We start from the raw sequence: 19638 nt of genomic DNA, 5'->3' as shown, positions 1-19638 counted from the left end.
TGGTTGAAATCTACACATGTGATTTTTTTGGGGGGGCGGGGTGGGGTGGGGTTCTCCTCTAAGAATTACTGTGGTATAGTGTAAAGAGCACTGAATTTGTATCTGGAAGATCTAGGTTGAAATCCTGGCTTTTCTATTGATTGATGATATCAGGCAAGACACTTATTTTCTTATAAGCAGCTGGTGGCACGATGGGGAGAACATGTGGCCTGTAGTTAAGAGGGCCTGAGTTTAAATACAGCCCTAGAAAATTACTATCTATGTACCTCTGGCCTAAGTCCCAACTTCTGTCTGCCTCATAATAAAAGCACCTATTTCCTAGGATTGTTGTGAGGATCATATGAGATAATATTTGTAAAGCATTTAGCACAGTGCTGGGCATATCATAGGCACTTAAAAATGCTTTTTCTCCTTGTTTCCTTCTCCAGGCTTCAGTGTTCTCATTTGTAAAATGAGAGTTTTGGACTAGATGATCTCTAATTCCTTTCAGCTCAGCTCTGACCCTGTAATCCTATGAATGTGTGATCTCCTTGTCCACAACCTAACCCAGATTATCAGACTCCTTATAAACCCCAACTTCCTGGGGCTTCTATGCTTGTTCTTGACTCCTTCCCCATCAAGTTTCTATCCTTCTTCAGGCTACTGGAACCTGTTCTCTAAGCCAGTGGCTTAGAGAAAGAGAATTTCCTTCTCCATTGGAAGGGAGTGGTGGATTTCTACCTCTCTGTCCCATTAGAACTCATTTTCCTTTAGAAACCACATGCATACTATTCTATCATACTATTCATACAGTATTGGATTTCAGGTATGTTATAAGTTGAAAAAACTTTCTAGAATTAGGCTGGGGGCCTCAAACACTATTAACAACATTGTGTTTATAGGGAAAATGCATTCTGAGTTGCAAACAAATGACTTACAAATGAATTTTTGTAAAACAATTCATGCCTAAGTTGGGAACTATGGAGTATGTGTTTATATGTGTCTGAAACAGACAATATGCATATGCACAGGAATAAATTTCACACAACATGAGTTTCTGTTTTCCACGATTCTCCACTGCCACTTTATATATCACTGGAATGTACTAGTGTTATAAGAAGTATAGTGGTAGAATGAACATAAGGGATACATCTGGCAAATCCTGTCCCACTTTGTCTTATGCTGTGTTCTCCACTACAGAGGGAGAACACAATTGAGGAATTTTTACTACTGATTTTTTCAGGGAACTTTGCAGTCAATGTCAATCAAGAACCTAGTATGAAAGGTGCTTCTGGAAACTAATTTTAATTTGTGAAAAATCTGTTTTACCAGGATAGAAACAAACAACAGCAGAAATTATGTTAATGTAATAAAGCTATTTAGCATTCCTTTATTCATATTTCTTTTTTTTATTTTTAGGCAATTGGGGTTAAGTGACTTGCCCAAGATCACACAGCTAGTAAGTGTCAAGTGTTTGGTCTGAGGCCGCATTTGAACTCAGGTCCTCCTGACTTCAGTGCTGGTGCTCTATCAGCTGCACCACCTAGCTGCCTCCTTTATTCATATTTCCAAGGTAGAAAAAAACATGTAGTTATACAAGACAGGAAGGCTCAAAGAATGATCTAGAAAGCTGGGAGATTTTTTTAAATTCACGTAAAAGTTACAATATTGCTGTGTCCTTCAAAATGAATAACCTACAAATTGCCAGCATTTCATTGTGTAATAAAATGAAATCAAAATTCTGGATCAGACACAATCATCATTTATAAATATTCTAAGATTTCTCAAAGTAATTTCTTCCCCATCCTCAAATATCCATAAGTACATATATTTATGCATACATATACACACAAACACCCCACACTCACAGATATATAATCTCAGATTTATGATTTCATTCACATAGGGATAGTACTAGTTTGGAAACTCCCTTAGCCAGGGCAAATAGGCAATTTATCTGTTTATTACAATCTTAGAGAATGTTATGAGGAACTTTTGCCAATGGCCATACATCTAGTATGCCAGAGGTAGCCTTGAACCCAGGTCTTCTTGAAACCAAGGTTAGCCCTCTATCCACTACACCACACTGCCTGGTGTACATGTGTGTGTGACCTTCTATGTTGTGCATGTATGTATGTGTGCATAATATTATAGAATCCTAGTAGGAAGGCATTTAAATATAATTTTGTCCAACTTAATTTTATAAATAATAGAATTACGAACTAGAAAAGTTAAGGGGTATGCTACGTCTTTCCTTTTTCGCTGAAGTTCACATAGACAGTAAATAACAGAGCCTCTTCAAAATTCAGGCCTTCTGACTCCAAATCCAATGCCCATGTCACTATATAGACAATATGGGAGTCTAGACTGATATGGGCGACTCTCGGTATGGAACCTTCCTCTGCAGATTGATAATTCCTCTTAATTTATCATCTTTGAGACTTTGACACTTTGCTGGGAATACTGAGAGGTTAAGTGACTTCAGTAGACATAGCTCATATATATTAGATTTGCCTCCACCAAAGCTGGCCTTCTAGATTACCTAATATGCCATGTAGCTTCTTTCTATAGCTCACTGACACAGACACATGTACATAGTAGTGCTTAAGAGAAAATTTCAAGATCATATTTCATACAGCTACTGAGAAAAAGGAGAACATAAATCATCAAAAATATCTAAATAACAAATCTTTGTCAGCATCGTAGTTAATATGTGCAAGTTTATAATATTTGGATTGTTATAAACAGCAGAACATACAACGACACAAGTGTAATGAAGGGTTGAATGGAGCATGTCCAGAGCTTTCCTCTGGCCTGTCACTTGTATATAATGAAGTACTCAAAGGCCATATCCTGAGATAAACTACCTTACTGGACTCTGAGTAAGAGCCCCCTAGTGACTCAGTGGACTTTTTAAAAGGGTATAATTCTGTCCCTGGCTTTCTCTTCTCTCCTTATGTTTCTTGCTGTAGATTACATCAGTAATGTTTAGAGACAATTCTTGTGGAGGGGCGGGGAAGGGGGTGGAGAAGGGGAAAAGCAGCTATCCCCTACTTCAGCCACCACACAGTGATAAGTACATGGTAGCTAAGGCCCATGTCATACCTAAGCTACCTTAATCTGGGGTTTGGAATGGCCTTTTCGGTTATTGTTCTTTCATGATTTTAGGTCCCGAGATAAAAGTGTCCAGACTTGAAAGCCATCTTGTGAGCTAGAAAGTTTCGTAAATTCTTACAATCAGTGCTGGCTGTATGGCAAAAGAACTCCCTGGCATTTGGTCCAGCACTCTTGGATAAGATGGCTACTGGAGAGAGGATGGGCCCAAATCTTGGCCTGGCTTGCCAGAAGGCACAAAGGTAGAACTCAAGGGAAATTTAAGTTATGTAATCAGTGGCCCTGCAAAGTCAGAGACTAGCTCATGAGTTTGAGAAGTCTGAACATCCTAGGTCCTTTGGTCCAAGCTAATCGGAGACAGGGGAATGATTCACTGACAATTATGCTAGTGCTTCTCAGTAAAGGTGACCTCCATTAGAAGAATAAACCCAGTCCCTGTCCATTAGCCAGAAGAGATCTGACATGAGTTCAGAGCCAAGACAAACTGTGGAATGCCTATTCAGTAGTCCTACAAACTGTTTCCTTTTCTGGCATTTATGAATCAATCTCACCTCCGTCCAACATACTATAATAAGTTATGAGTTATAAATCATCTACTTATATATGCACTTAATGTCTTACTCATTAGAATGTACACTCTTTGAGAATAGAAATTGTTTCAATCTTTTTTATTTGCATCCCTAAGGCTAAATGCAAGACCTGGAACACAGTAGACATTTAATAAATGCTAGCTGATTCAATTAAAGGTTTTTGTTTGCTGTCATTGCTCAGTCATTTTTCAGCCATGTCCAACTCTTTGTGATCCCATTTGAGGTTTTCTTGGCAAAGATACTGGAGGGGTTTGCCATTTCCCTCTCCAGCTCGTTTTACACATGAGGAACTGAGGCAAATAGAGTTAAGTGACTTGCCCCAGGTCACACAGCTAGGAAGCATCTGAGATTTGAACTCATGAAAATGAATTTTCCTGACTCCAAGCCTGCTCTATTCACTGCGCCACCTGCCTGCCCCAAACCAAAACTTAAGTCTTATCAATGTAAGCTGTGAGTCTTTCGTATCTTTTAGCATTTCTCTTGTATGTAGAAAATAAATATTTCTCTCCTACATGATGCATATTACATGATGAGTACCTTTTTATTCCTCCCTTCTTTTGGAGAGAACCTGGATATTAGCCAAAATGAAAGCCTTAAACAATTACTCTTCACCTTATTCCTCTCCCTCACTCCTCCATGGCACCAATGTAGAGGTTAACAAACCAAAGAATGTGAAAGGGACCCAGACTTTCTTATGATAGGCCAGGCTCCCTCAGGACAGAACCTGTTCCTCACCACATGCATGAGTCAAGAATGGAATCCTCAGTGGAGATAGGAGAATGGCTCAGTCCCTCAAAACTCAGTAGTAGTTTTAGGCAAGGGCAAAATAACCGTGTTCCACTTTGATAGTAATTAGCCATCTTGAGGAAATATGGGTGTGAAATCATTGCTCTATCCCGTTTGCAAGCACACCCTGTTTTTTAAGTTTATAACAATGAACTCATTAAAATGTTTAGTAGAACAGAACAGAAATCATAATAATTACCTATTCCCAAGCAGTGATTGCTTTGTTTATGTCATGAGCTAAATATTTATTGAGCAACTAGTACTTACATGCTAAATGTCAGGCTTTTAGAATGATTTAATTATTAATATTTGAACACAGAACATTAAATGGAAAAAAAAGTCTAAAGTCAACAAGAAGAATGAAAACTATTTTGTCGTAGTTGCAGGAATTAAGGCCTAGTTTCACCTCTGACCTTCATTACTTGTGTAACCTTGTTCACTTCACCTTTTCTGCCCCTCAGTTTCTCCATAAAATGTGTTTATTGAACTGAGTTCCATTACAGTTGAAATGATCCATGAGATCATGAAAACTAGTAGTATGTATGGTTAATCCATTTAATATACTCCATCACATACACAAAAACTACTTGACTATATTTCAAAGCCATAAGAATTATATGTGTAGACGACATAAAACAACTCCAGGGGTGGGGTAAGAAGGCATGAATATCTAATTCTTTGGATAATAGTCAAGATGTGAAAATAATTCAACAGGCGAGAACAATATGTAAGAAAACTATTAATTTTTTTTTCAGGCCTGTGATTTCAATGGTATAGGGAATTCCTGGTGAGAAAATCCTCTCTCTTATGTAAAATTGGCAGCTCTGACAACAAGATATTTAAAGATTTGCCCAGGGCACTGAGAGGCAGGGGTTTAGTGAGGGTCATGCAGCTATGTGTACGTCGAATATAAGTATTGGACACAGGTCTTTCTGGTTTTGAAGCTAGCTCTTAATCCATTACTCAATGTTGCCTTTTGTGATATGACTTAAAAAATTTAATGTAAAGTCTCATACTTGGGTAAAAGAATCAACTTCAGAAGTACAAAATGAGGGAAGTGGAGATAAATGATACTTTATCTGAAAAGATCTAGGAAGTTCAGGCCCCAAAAGCTTATTATGATTTCCCAGTATATGGAAACAAAAAAAGCTAATGTGATCAGAGGCTACATTAAGGGAGGTACAGTATACAGTATAAAGCAAAAATCAATAGTACTCTTCCTTGATCTAGACCATATTTAGAGTGTTGTGTTTCATTCTGAATGCCATATTTTAAGAAGGATATTGATAAACTGGAGAGCACCCAGAGAAGAGTTCCCATGGTGGTGAGGATTCATATGAAAAATCTTTGGAGGAATTGAGTAATAAGTGCTTTGACTACCTAGAGCAAGGGGGGAAATCCCATCTAATTGGAGGGAATAGGGAAATATTTATGGAGATAGAAAATTAGGAAACACTTCAAGAACACAGTACCATTTATGAGATCACCATGTATTGTATTTGAGACAGCTAAGTAGCACAATGGATAAAGTACATGATCTGTAGTCGGGAAGACCCAAGTTCAAATCTGGCCTTAGATATTTAATAGATGAATAACCCTGGGCAAATTACTTAACTTCTTTTATTTTCTGTTTCTTCATCTACAGAAAGGGGATAAATAACAGCACCTACCTCCCAGAGCTGTTGTGAGGCTAAAATGACATGTTTGCCAAGTGCTTTGTAAATGTTAAAGTGCTATAGAAATGCTAGCAATTATTATTATCATTATTAGTTCATTACCAATTGCATGCTGTGTATACAAGATTTTACTAGGTATTATGTAACCAACATATGCATAAAACAGTGCACTTACTCCTTGTTCTCCAGATGCTTATGTTATAAAGCATAGTTGAAAATAGTCTATGTAAACGTAACTTATCCAAGATTTAGATAAAAATTTATTAAACAAGATACTTAATTTTTCCCTTATTTTTCTAACTACAATAGTTTTTCTAACTACAGTACAAAACAAGCAGAACAATCTAGAAAAATAATTAAATTTGCTAAAGTGGAAATTCTTAGTTGTTAGAAACTTTTGATGAATTGTAGGAGATTCACAGTTACCACTCTCCCTTGCTTTTGACAAGTGTTCAGAAAAAATCAATAAGCAAAGGAAGAAAAACATTCCAACTGGACAGGAATATGTGGCTTTCAAGTTCCACATATAGTTTCAGGATGCTATGAAAGGGGTTTTCCTTGGTAGCATACTTGAGATCACACTGGACTATCACTAGGAAAGTTTTCCTCAAGATCTTAGAAGGGCGTTACAAGGCTCTGGAGTAGGAATTAAGGAGTCCCAGGTTCAAGTCTCACCTCAGACACTTGATAGTTAAGTGACCCCAAGCAAGTCACTTAATCTTTCTGAAACTCAATTTCCTTACTCAGAGCATTGCTGCTGAGAATCAAAGGAGATAATATATGTAAAACCCTTCTAAAATCTCAATACCATATTTAAATGGGAGCTGTTAAAGCTATTATGCCAAAATACTACATAAGCATCTCACTAAACAGGTGTTACAAAACTACAGAGCCAGTCATGAAGCAACTAGAAATGGGAACAAAAGTTAGGATCGATAATCATGTCATTTCACCTCAGAAAAAATTCTAGATTAAAATGAACTGAAATACATATTGTTGTTGTTGTTGTTGTTGTTTTTAATAGTCATTCTAGTTTCACAACTTTTCATTTGCTTCCTTGGTTTTTCTTGTACTCTATACAATGGTCCCCTTAGATTTCACAGCATAACTATGAACTGCTGCCCATTTACAGTTCTAAGGGCAATGACAGACCCATTATTATGTCTCTATTTTGGAAGTAGGACAGACTGATTATATTAAACTGAGCTCTCATTGCTCTGCTGCTATCAAAACGATTATAGCCAAAGCCTCATCTGCTTACAGTTCAAAAGGCACATGGCAGGAGGAGGCTTTGTGGATCATAAGAATCATAACATGGTTATTTATTAATGTTCCTATGCTAAAGGAACTGTCAAATTATTTTGGTGAGATAAAGACATACTGGATATATTTAATACTCTGAATACTGATTTATTCAGCACTGTGAATCCTTGTGTGAGACATGTTTATATTATCTTCTTTGGGCAAGTAAAACATGCTGTATGTATTATATTTGGCCACTGGATGACCAGTAATTCTCTAAATTAGGAGCATCTGTCAAACAGACCAAATGCTTTTACTTCAGTGGAATGTCTTAAGTTTTAACAAAGTTTTGATGAAATTATCAAAGTTTATTCAAAAGCAAGAATTGTAGAAGCCAGTTTTGACAGAAGACTCACCTTAAAAATCTCATAAAGGAAGGCAGAGCGCTCTGGTCAATGAATGTTTTGGAAGGTTGTACCCATGGCCAAGGCAGGTATGGGAATCTCGAAGCTACTGGATGATTACTTTGTCTCTTTCTCCTAGACCTTTGTTCTTTCCTAACTTCATGAGTATGTCAATCAAAGAGGTACAAAGGAAAGCAAGGTGAAATCAAAGTCAGAGGACCAAAGTTCAAATCCTATCTCTGCCATTTACAACCTTGGGCAATCCACAACCTCTCCTGGCCTCAGTTTCCTCATCCATAGAATGAGATAGCTAGGCTATTTGGCTTCTAAGGTCCCATTCAGCTCTAAATCTGTGATCCTGTGAAAGAGATGGGTTTCATATCCACAGTCACCAACATAGCTCCTGTGAGAATTTTTTAGGGGCATATTCCCCCAAATGAGTTGAGAATTAAAAGATTCCAGATCAAGAGTTTAAAGGGAATTTTAAGCTTAAATCCAGAACCATGGACCTTGAATGAACAGTAGACAGAAAGGTGAAAATATAAACAGTCGTAGCATGAGACATGCTACTAACTTCAATTATTCACCCAGCTGGATGTAGTAGATCCTAGCCTTTAGCTAGTCATTAAAAGAAATATAACTCTTGTCAGGAAGGGTTTTTAAGCCACTGCACCCCCGAAAATAATGCAAGAAAGCAGCAACCACTCAGAAGAAACCAGAGCTGAAGGACAGCAGATGGGAATGAAATAACTTAGTGGCCACAAGACAAGTAGGTATGCACAACTGAGAGAAGATGAACAGCTGCCAGTAGAACATCTCATGATGACAGTCCGAGAGGGCACTGGAAAATGCATAACTAGAAGTGTGAACTGCATGTCCCAGCCATGGTTGTCTCCAGATACATGTGCTCTATGTGTTCCATGGGCATATGCGTTCTCTATATAAATACCTTTCCCCACTGGTGCTGTGCTAACTTATGGGAGAACGTACACAATGAGAAAATATATTCTTGTCATTCTTTTTGCAGAACGACTTAATTGAATGTCTTTTATTTTTAATTCTTGAGCTCTTTGCTGGCTGGAAAATGTAAACATCAATAAGAGCTCGTGAGTTCTAAAGAATTACTGCTTTGAACACAGGTATCTCTTCTATATGCCCACATCTACAGATGCTACATTAGTAGATAACTGACAAACAGTCATGTCTTAAGCATGTACAACAACCAAGAAGCCCCTGCATTCACAATGGAAGAAAAAAAGATGAGCTATTTCCTCCAGAGACCTACTTACTTATTTTGTGATTGTCCAGTGGTAAAGGGAAAAATAGAGTCTGAAAATTTTGCATAAGAGTAAAGATTTTTACTTACAACCCAGCTTGATTAATTCATAGTTCTCTCAATTTTACAGAATACTAATATTCTGTCCATTTCTTCTCCTTTTAGGTTGCTTGCTACAAGTCCTCACTGAGCCTGTGCTAGCTTGCTAGATCTTAAACACTGCACCATACTGTTCAGAGGCATGAATCTAAGTGATGGAGTAAGATTTTAGAGGCCCCAAGAAAACAATCTGGTTTATAGATAACCAACCCACTATGCTCATCCAGGAAGTAGAACAAGATCTTGGTTGTCAGAGATGAGACTCTGCTTCTCCTATCTCATGTAAACCCACAGAAGACTGATTTTTGAGAGTATATGCAAGCCCTGTCTCAGACCTATGAGTCACAGAGCTGACTCACTCATTTCTAAAATAAAAACTTGCAACAATGTCATTTGAAAAAGCAGAAGCCTCTTCTGGATCCTAAGTGATTGATGAGTGTGTGTGTATATATATATATATATGTGTGTGTGTGTGTGTGTGTGTGTATGTATATATATATGTATGTATGTATGCACACATACATACATATATATATATTTACATGAGTATTTGTGCATATGTGTTTATAATCTGTATATATAATACACAGACAAATAAACACATATACATATATCATGCATATGCAAGGTGAGATGAAAGTCACAATACAGTTGGAAATGTATGAATAAAAATTAATTTGAAGCATACACTATAAAATGAAATGTGCCTTTAAACCACTAGAACATGAACTGAAGATACGGTTATGCTGTACACTATTAACTGAAAGGTATTTTTGCCTCAGCCTATGTGTGTTACTGATATGTGTCACTCAGTGCTCTAATATACATACATGAAAATATGTATGTATGTATGTATGTATGTATGTACACACACACACACACGTATATATATCTCCACAAGCACACATGCAAAAATAAGCTATGATATACTGTCTATTGTTCATAAATATTGTGGAAACATATAAACACTTACCACTCTGTTATCATTTTGAGAAGAAACCTTAAAAATCCCTCCATAGAAAGATACCTGGTACCTTCTCAGTCACAGTACATTTTTTTTCCCTATTAAAAAGAGAGAGGGAGGGTGGATATTGTACCATTCAGGAAAATAAATGATTCCATTATTTCAAAGTGAATGCTAAAGTCCTTCTAACTTTTCTTAGAACATGTAGAAGAACTGACTGATTGTGGCTTCCAGTAATTCCTCTTTTCTCCTCTAGCCAGTAATGCTGTTAAGCCCAACAACTAGTGAAAAAAAGGATAACTGCAAAGTCATCACTAAGTTGGATTCTCTATTGAGCACTTTATTACTCATCCAACCAGGGAATACAAATTCAATGAGGTAGATTTGAGGTTAACAATTTGCTACTGATCTGTGTCATTCAATGCTCTAATATAGATTTGCCTTGGAGAAAGAAATCAATTTTTAGTACATTTCTAAGTTACATATACCCTTAAATTAAGTTTTCAAAACCTCTAAAAACGTAATTTTTAAACTTATCCTATAAATCATTTTCTAAATCGTTCATTTGCAAAAATCAATCTGTACCCCTACAGCAGCGTGAACTATATTATGTTCAGGTTTTCACATTGCTCCAGTCTGACTGCTTTGTAGCTATAAAATCCAATGGTTTGAGCTGCTGCCTTACAGTTATCCAGTGCTTTCATCATGTACTAATAAATATTTAACAAATGACTCTCAGGGAAAAAACCCTCCCCACACATAACGCATTTTTAAATTTAATTTGCATTATTAACATTTTCACTATCACTTTCTTAATTCTAGAAATCAATAAAACCCTGATCTGTATTATTTGCCAATTTCCTGGATTTAAATACTCACACTAAAAATTCAACAATCAGCTCTCAAGAGCTATTTGAGCTGGCTGCAGCTAATCCTTAGGTGCTTCTGTTACCATTCTGTTGGAAGACCTTTCCATATGCATTTAATGGTTCCTACGCAGTGCAATACAACCTAAAAATCGTATCTGTAACAAGGTAGACAACTACTCCCCAGACATTTGACAAGACATAAAAATAGATTCCCTCCAACCAGAATATTTTGCACATTCAAGTTTATACAAATATATGTACACAAATATATGTACATACATGTATATTTGCCCATAGTTGTATATACATATATGTATATACACGTACATATATACACATTGCACAGTATGGACAAGGCCTTAGAAAAGTTTTTCAATAATTTGGTTATACTAATATATTATCATTAAGTAGATAATGTTTTGGTAGTATACCTCATGTACTAATATATTATTTATTTAATATTTAGCATATTTATAATACAAATGAGTCACCTACTGTGTGCTAAACGGGAAATTTTTTTTTTAATACGTATCAGTTCTGCTGTCTTCCAGCTTCCTGTATGAAAGTGGATGAGGCAAACACAAATGGCTATAAAACAAGCTTTATAAGATCAATCAGAGGGGAAAGGTTTTCATCAACCAGTTGCTGTGTTTTGTTTTGTTTTTGGCTAGGCAATGGGTTAAGTGACTTGCCCAGGGTCACACAGCTAGTAAGTGTTATGTGTCTGAGGCCGGATTTGAACTCAGGTTCTCCTGAATTCAGGGCTGGTGCTCTATCCACTGTGCCACCTTGCTGCTCCAACCAGTTGGTTCAGAGAGGGATTAACAAAGATGAGGTACTTAAGGGAAACAGGGTCAGCAAAGGAACAAAGGCAAGAAAATGCAAGGCACTGGAAGCAGGAGATATGGGAAAGAATGCAGTCCAGTTTGACTGGAGTTTAGATTGCAAAGACTGCAAAGGGGTACTATGGGCTAAGATTATAAAGACATGGTAATTTCATATGTGCAGGATCTTAAAGTCTAGGTAAAAGAATCTGAACATTATGTGGTGAAATAGAGAACTCTTGAAGATTTTTACCCAGAATGACATAGATATGAAAGACTGGTCTGGTAACAAAATGAAGACTGCAGTAGAGGCAGAATAAAATGAAGAAAAGGCCCAAGAGAAGGCTATTTATATATATTAGGTTCACAGCAGTAGAGATTTCAGAAGAAGATGAGTATGAAAGACACTGCACTGATGGTACTGAAAAGTACTGGTAAATAGATACAAAAGAGGAAGAAGAGGAGAGAGTTAAAGATAATCCCAAGGAGACCAGGTAAGTGATAGTTTGCCAGACAGAAACAGTGAAGTTTGGAGGAGGATATTATTTAATATAGATAAGACTGATAGATATAGACATAAGAAAGACAACCATGATAATTTGGTTTTGGACCCATTCAGTGTGTAGTACCAACAAACTGCACAAATAGACATGTCCTAAGAGCAGCAGATCTTCTAGGTCTGGAGGTCAGGAGAGAGATCAAGAAAAGACACAGAGTCTAAAATCTTCTGCATAGATATCATAACTGAAGCCTTGAAAGTAAATGAGATAGTGGCAGCTAGGCGATGCAGTGAATAGAAGATTGGCCTGGAGTCAGGAGAACCTCAGTTCAAATCTGACCTTATACATTTACTAGCTTGTGTTACTCTGAGCAAGTCACTTAATCTTTCTTGCCTCAGTTTCTTCATCTGATAAATTAACCTGGAGAAGGAAATGGCAAATCACTCCAGTATCTTTGCCAAGAAAACCCAAAATGGGGTCATAAAGAGTTAGACATGACTGAAACGACTGAACAACAACAATAAAAAAAGTAGGAAATGAATTTTATATTTCTTTCAGTCTCCCACACTGCCTAGTATAGCGCCCTATATCTATCAGGCACTCATTTATTTGCTAGTTGAATTCATATGTTAAATGCAGAAAAATACATTTATATTTACATGAATTCAACAAATACATACCTCTGAATTCCAAACTATTTCTCATATTCTATAAACTCTCAGAATAAATTTAAGGTTTTCACCAGTGCCAAATATTTCAATTTTCTGAAAAGGTAGATGGATTGAAATGTAAAGAAATCAAAACATATTTGAACAAAAAAATGCTGTGATGAATTATTTTTAGATTTAGGTGAGACACAAATGAAAGATAGACAGATAGATTGACAGATAAACAGAAAGACAAATAAATAGTAGATAAAACTTCTAAAGTCTCACTCTTGAGAGAATTGAAGGAATTAAAACAGCAAGTGGTAGTGGGAACTGAATGAACTACACCGACTCCATCTTGTGACTCAATTCTGGAGCTAGCATATGCATTTATTTATTTATTCATTCATTCATTTATGTGGAGCTAGCTCAATTATGGGTCTAGTCCAATTTCTACCTTGTGAGAAAATTATATTCAATTGTGGGAATTGTGAGAAAGCTTCATTGTATTATTTGAACCTAGCCCTGTGTGTCTGGGAAACTGGACCTCCTTTACCTGCTGTTTAGAGAACCTAAGGACCTAGGTTATGTTGACCAAAAACCCAGTCAGTCCCAAAGACTGAGTCAAGGAATTTTCTCACAATTGTACATCACAAATAACCCATAATTTTTACCCGAAAGTTGGCTTCATACTGATCAGCCAGTTATTGTTTCCATGTTCCTTTGATTGTTTACTGACACTTGGGGAATGGGACATCTCTTTTTCTGAATTGAAGGAATTGTACCTATTCACTCTCCCCCTTCTAACTTGGAAAGTTCCTAATCTTTCATCTAATTGAAAATTAGATGTTGTATTGTTTCCTTTTAATTAACTGGTCTTATTTGATTAATTATTTTTAATGCATAAAAGTCTGTTTCCTCTTGTATTTGGGGCCCAGGCCTAAGCTGAGGAAGTATGTTCCTGGTTTATTGGGCAATTGCCATGCATTGTTTAATAAATTCATGTGCTCAGAAGCTCAACTTTTGTTTCTTCAGTCATTTCATCCTTCACTCGCCACACCCTTCAACAACCTTTCCCCCTACCAGAGTCATTTTTCTAAAACATTGGATTGAACATGTCACTCCTCTACTCAATAAACTCCATGGTTTTCCTATTTTCTTAATAACCAAATATAAATTCCTATGTGTGGTGTTTAAAGTTAGCCCAACCTAACTTTCCATTTTTATCATCGATTACTCTCCACTCGTTTTTTGGTCCAGTCAAAAGACCTTTTTGTTCCTTGTAAACAACACTCCATTTCCCATCTCTCTGGTCACACCTGAAAATGTACCTCTTTACTTCTGCCTCTGAGAATCCTTAGTCTCATTTAAAGCTCTACTCAAATGCCATCTACATGAAACTTTTCCTGATAACTTCATTGACTCACTATTCAATCATTTCAGTCTCGTCTGACTCTTTGCGTCGCCAATTTGGGGTTTTCTTAGCAAGGATAGTGGAGTGTTTTGTCATTTCCTTCTGCAGCTCGTTTTACAGATAAGGCTAAGGTTAAGTGGCTTGCCCAGAATCACACAACAGATAAGTCTCAGGCCAGATCTGAACTCAGGAAGATGAATCTTCCTGCCTCCAGTCCAGTGTTGTCCATCCACTATGTCACCTAGCTGTTCTGCTCATTGGCTAGTGCTTTCCCCAAATACAATTACTCTGTATTTATCTTGTATGTGCTTTGTTCATACTCTTGGATCTGCATGTTGTCCCCTAATAGCATGTAAATTCTCTGAAGGAGTGTCTTTTTTGTTTCATAGCCCCTATGCTTAACACAACAATTGGCATAGGGTAGGCATTTATAAAATCTTGCTGGCTGATTCATAGACAGAAAGCCTGATTGACTAACAGACCAAAATAAATATAGATTTATATGTATTTACATACATACTTATATACATATGTTGAGAGAAAAAGAGCATATGATTCTATATATGCCACATTTGAATAATAAAAAACTAGTTGCAAATTTTAAAAGTTTATTAATATAGAAATGCAAAAACATGTCTATTCTCATATGAATCTTCTCTACAAATAAGACAATACAACAAAAAGCTGTTATCATAAAGAGCTTATCCATCATCACTGGGATTATCAGGAGGCTAAGTAAAAGGCAATTTACATTAAGAGGATGAAGATGAAGTAAAAGTACACTTGTACTCACATTACAGAAGGAAAACAAACAAAGTTTATTCTAAGAAATAAGCATTTTGGGGGCAGCTAGGAGGTGCAGTGGATAGAGCTCCAGCCTTGGAGTTAGGAGGACCCGAATTCAAATGTGACCTCAGATACTTGATGCTTATCAGCCCTGGGAAAGTCACATAACCCCAAATGCCTCACCAAAAAAAAAAAAAGAACATCTTGGTTTTTTTCATCTTTCACTATTCAAGGGAAATGACTGTTCCAGATTAAAAATCTTTCCCCAACTTCTGATAGGCTAAAGCAAGCACATGTGATGCTTTCTGAAAAAAGTAAGATTCTGAAAGCAAGATTTGCCTGAGATAATCTGAAACTTATTTAAAAACATCAACTTTTATTCTAATTCAAGACAAATGCTTTTTCAATGTCAAAACTGTCATTTTATATTTTTAAAGGTTAGTTTATTTCTTTTCTTTTTTAAGATCTAATCCTACACTTCACATTTTAAATAGAAAACATTTTTAATGTACAGCATTGTATTAGCAGTAAATCAGAAGGGATCTCTGAGGATGTCTAGTCCACTCTCCTCCTTTCAGATGAGGTCTAGAAACTTTCCCGTGGCCAGTCAAATAGTCTCAAATACTCTGATTTCAGATCTACTTCTCATTCTATGATATCAAAACTGTTTTTTTTTAAATTCTTATCCCAGCTTCTTCACTCGATCACTTCTCATTCCTGTTTCACTTACCAACCCTAGCTGCTCCCTGAACTCTATCACCACCTGCACGATGAGCTGTGGACTTCAGACTTTCTTCTCTCTTCCTATTGAATTTCCTTAGGGGCTCAAGATGCTGTAGAATCTATTTCTTCATTATTTCCCAAATCTGATTCTGAACATAGTACTGTCTTAAATTGTCCCTTGTTAAAGTAGAAAGGCATGTCTTATGAGTCACTATTTTCACTCTCATTTTCATTCTAATCCATATAATGCTCACCAATTTCAGACTTGTGATTTGAGAGAGAAGTGGCCATGTATATATCGATATCTTGCATAAGTATTTATTAACAAAAATAACTTTTTAAAATGGTCATTTTGCCCAGTGAAGTGGCATATGCCTATATTACCTGGTACCAGAGAGACTAAGGCTGATGGATTTGCTTGTTCTTGGGAGTTCTGAGCAACAATTGGGCTAACGCTGATTAAGTGTCTGCACTAAATCTTGCAGGGTGAGCCCTCAGAAGTAGGGGTGATACCAGGCAGCCTAAAGAAGAGCAAACTGACCCAGATAAGAAATGGAAATAGGGTCCTTGAGTGGCCACTACCTGGGCAACCTGGGCAAGACAGGGGGACCCATTCTCAAAAAAAGAGTCATCAATATATTTTCTTGCTTCAAAGACAATAGTTACTTTATATATATATATATATATATATATATATATATATATATATATAAATTATGTAATAAAGTAATCTTATACTATAAAACTGCACATAGTAATTTTTAACAAATGTTTCTTGAATGAATGAATTAGTATATTACAAAATATTCATAGCAGCACATTTATGGTATTAAAAAGTGGAAACATTCCCTCATCAACTCAGGAATAAATTGTGGTATGTGAATGCTATAGAATACTAGTGACCCTAAGAGAAAACAATTATGAAGAATTCAGAGAAATTTGAGAAGAGTAATGGATGGAAGGTTCAGAGAATTAGATGTGATAAGAGGAAGAAGTTCTAATCATAATGAACAGAGCATGATATGGAGCATCTAGGCAGTACTGTAGATAAAAGTGTTGGCCTTGGATTCAGGAAAAGCTGAGTTTAAACCCTACCTCAGACAAATCCCAAATGTATGACTGTGAAGTAGTACCGGCCTCAAGGATTGTTGGGAGAACTAAATGACATAACATATGTAAAGTGATTTGCAAACTTTAAAGCCTATGTAAATGTCAGCTATTCTTAAAAAGAAATCAGAATAACAATATGCATAGTAATTATAATAATATAAACAAAAACAATATGAAAATCATCCATTTTCTTGGATCAAGATTGGATAATAAAACATATTTCCCTCCTCTTTATGGGGATGGACCCTACAGATGGGAAATGTTCTAAACACCATCAGATATGGTCACTTTATTGGTTGGTATTACCTGTTTTCCTTTGTTTCAAGGGAGGGATTCAATTAGATAGCTGGAAATGATTGTGACACTAAAAACAAAAAGTATCAATAAAACCTAACTGTAACTAACATGAAATTGAAAGTAAAATTTGAAATAAAAAAGGAAATGATAAATGAAAACAAATTTATAAGAATGAGAAAAAAAATGTAGTTGAAGAGCTGAGTAAGGACAGAGCCCAGGTTTGTACTACTTAGAGTGCTGGTCTAAGACATAATTACTGGTTTCTTTCCCTTGCCAAGGGAGATGGATGGATACTGACAGGGAATAGAATGGGGAGATCCAATCCTTTTTCATTCATTCATTCATTCATTCATTCATTCATTCATTCATTTATTTGCTATTGGGGTTAAGTGACTTGCCCAGGGTCACACAAGTATCAAGTGTGTGATCTGAGGCCAAATTTGAACTCAGGTCCTCCTGACTTCAGGGCCGGTACTCTATCCACTGTGCCACCTAGCTACCCCTCCAATCTTTTTTCTTAAGATTCAATCTCAAATCCAAGCGTAGAGATGCCTTATGAAGTGAGGAGGTTGTCCTCAGCCACAATCAAACAAGAATTAAAGCTAGGATGAGAAATTCTGAAAAGTTGAGGCAGGTGCAATGTTAATAAAAATCCTCCATAACTCTGTTGGGAGAAGGTTCTGGAAGCCCACCTAGTCTTCCAGTTCTATCTGCTCCTTTCTCTCTAGGTCGTTCTTGGCAAATTTCATCATCCTGAGAGCCCCCTTGGATCAATCCAAATTTGCAGGGTTCCCTGAAGTTTCCCTCAGTTTCTATGAGCACCGCACTCTTGCTTGGCCTCCCAGTGTTTTTCGATGCCTTCCTGTAACATCACTGACAAACACAGCCTCTATTTAAAGGCCTGAAATAATAGGGAGCCCACTGCCTCCTAATGTAGAGCATTCCATTCTCGTTTTTAGGAAGTTCTTCACATTAAGCTTAATTATGCTCCTCTGCAATTGCTCCTATCTCTAGGGAGCCAAGCAGAATTTGACAAATTCCCCTTTCAGAACAAGATTCCCACATTCCTGTAGAATAGAACTCAGAGATAATCTAGCCCAACTGGTAAATGGTCAGTCTTCAGAAGTCAGTAAGCAAGCATTTATTAAGTTCTGTACTTAATATGTTCCATGCACTCTGCTAAGTGCTGGGAATACAAAAACAGGTAAAAAAAAGTTTCTACCTTTGAGGAACTCACATTCTAATAGGGGAGACCAACATGCAAACGACTATGGACAAACAAGATATGTACAAGGTATTCTCAGAAAGAAAGCACTAAGATTAAAGAGAACTCGAAAAAAAATTTTTTGCAAAGCATTGAAACTTGAAGGAAGCCAAGACGCAGAGGTAAAGATATGGGGGTATGCCACGTATGGGGGACTGCCAATGAAAATGCACAGAACACACATAAATATCCTCTACAGTATCCCTAATACATTCAATTTCTGCATGAAGATTTATAGTAATTCCTCCCAGGGCAGCCCATTCCAGTACTGGACCATTTTAACTGTAAGGGAATTTTTCTTTCTGCTGAACCAAAGCCAGCTTTCCTCCAGCTTCCATACCCTGCTCCTGGCTTTGCCCTAGGGCCCAAGGGGAACAAGCTTAATCCTTCCACATGACAGCTCTTCAATTACAAAACAAGAAAACCCTTCCCATATTTGACAATCTAATCATGTACGCCCCAAGACTTCTGCAGGCACACATCCCTAGTTCATTGGTTTTTGGTTAATCCTCATATGGCAAGATTTCCAATCCTCTCACCATCCTGGTCAACTGCCTTGGGGTATAGTCTAGTTTATCACTAAGCTAAGCCTCTCCTAAAATAGTGCCTCCTACTGAACACAGTGCTCTGGATGTGGTTTAAAGGTGGAAGAGGATAGTAATGCTAGCACCTTCTTCATCTAAGCTCTAAGACAACTTTAGATGGTATTAGTGCTTGTGCTCCCATGTCACCCTATATTGAGCTTGCACTGCAGCCCACTAAAAACCTAAATATTTTCTATATAGACTGTTGTCAGCTATGAAGTGTTTTCATACTGTGTTTTGGACACTGAGTCCTTGACAAATGTATGTTAAATAATGGATTAATTAATTGGCTCTTCCATTTACTATCTGAGTAACTATGAGAAATCAAACAATCAACAAAAATGTATTGAAAACTTAATATGTGCCAGGTACTGTGGTAGGCATTGAGAACTCAAAGACAAAAGTAAAACATTATCTGACCTCAAAGAACTTGCCATCTAGGTGAAGGAGATGATATGTACCTATCTGAGTATGTGTGTGTACATATATA

The 19638-nt window shown here is 36.8% G+C and overlaps 1 protein-coding gene across 4 annotated transcripts in view; it reads right to left on the bottom strand.

Annotated features, from left to right (window-relative positions):
• NLGN4X (neuroligin 4 X-linked) overlaps positions 1 to 19638 on the bottom strand; it is a 426216-nt gene that overhangs the window by 358546 nt on the left and 48032 nt on the right. For 3 of the 4 annotated variants that reach the window (XM_021006227.2, XM_021006233.2, XM_021006229.2), the window contains exon 3: positions 10140 to 10228. The exons of the other annotated variant lie outside the window; for it this stretch is intronic. The gene's annotated coding sequence lies outside the window, so the exon portion shown is untranslated. The remainder of the gene's footprint in view (positions 1 to 10139; positions 10229 to 19638) is intronic. 4 annotated transcript variants of the gene reach the window in all.

The sequence above is a fragment of the Phascolarctos cinereus genome, unplaced genomic scaffold (genome assembly GCF_003287225.1).
Source record: "Phascolarctos cinereus isolate Bilbo 61053 unplaced genomic scaffold, phaCin_HiC Scaffold_726;HRSCAF=1367, whole genome shotgun sequence".
In the NCBI taxonomy this organism is placed as follows: Eukaryota; Metazoa; Chordata; class Mammalia; order Diprotodontia; family Phascolarctidae; genus Phascolarctos; species Phascolarctos cinereus.
Note: the sequence above shows the minus strand (reverse complement) of the source record. Positions and strands in the feature narration are given on the sequence as shown.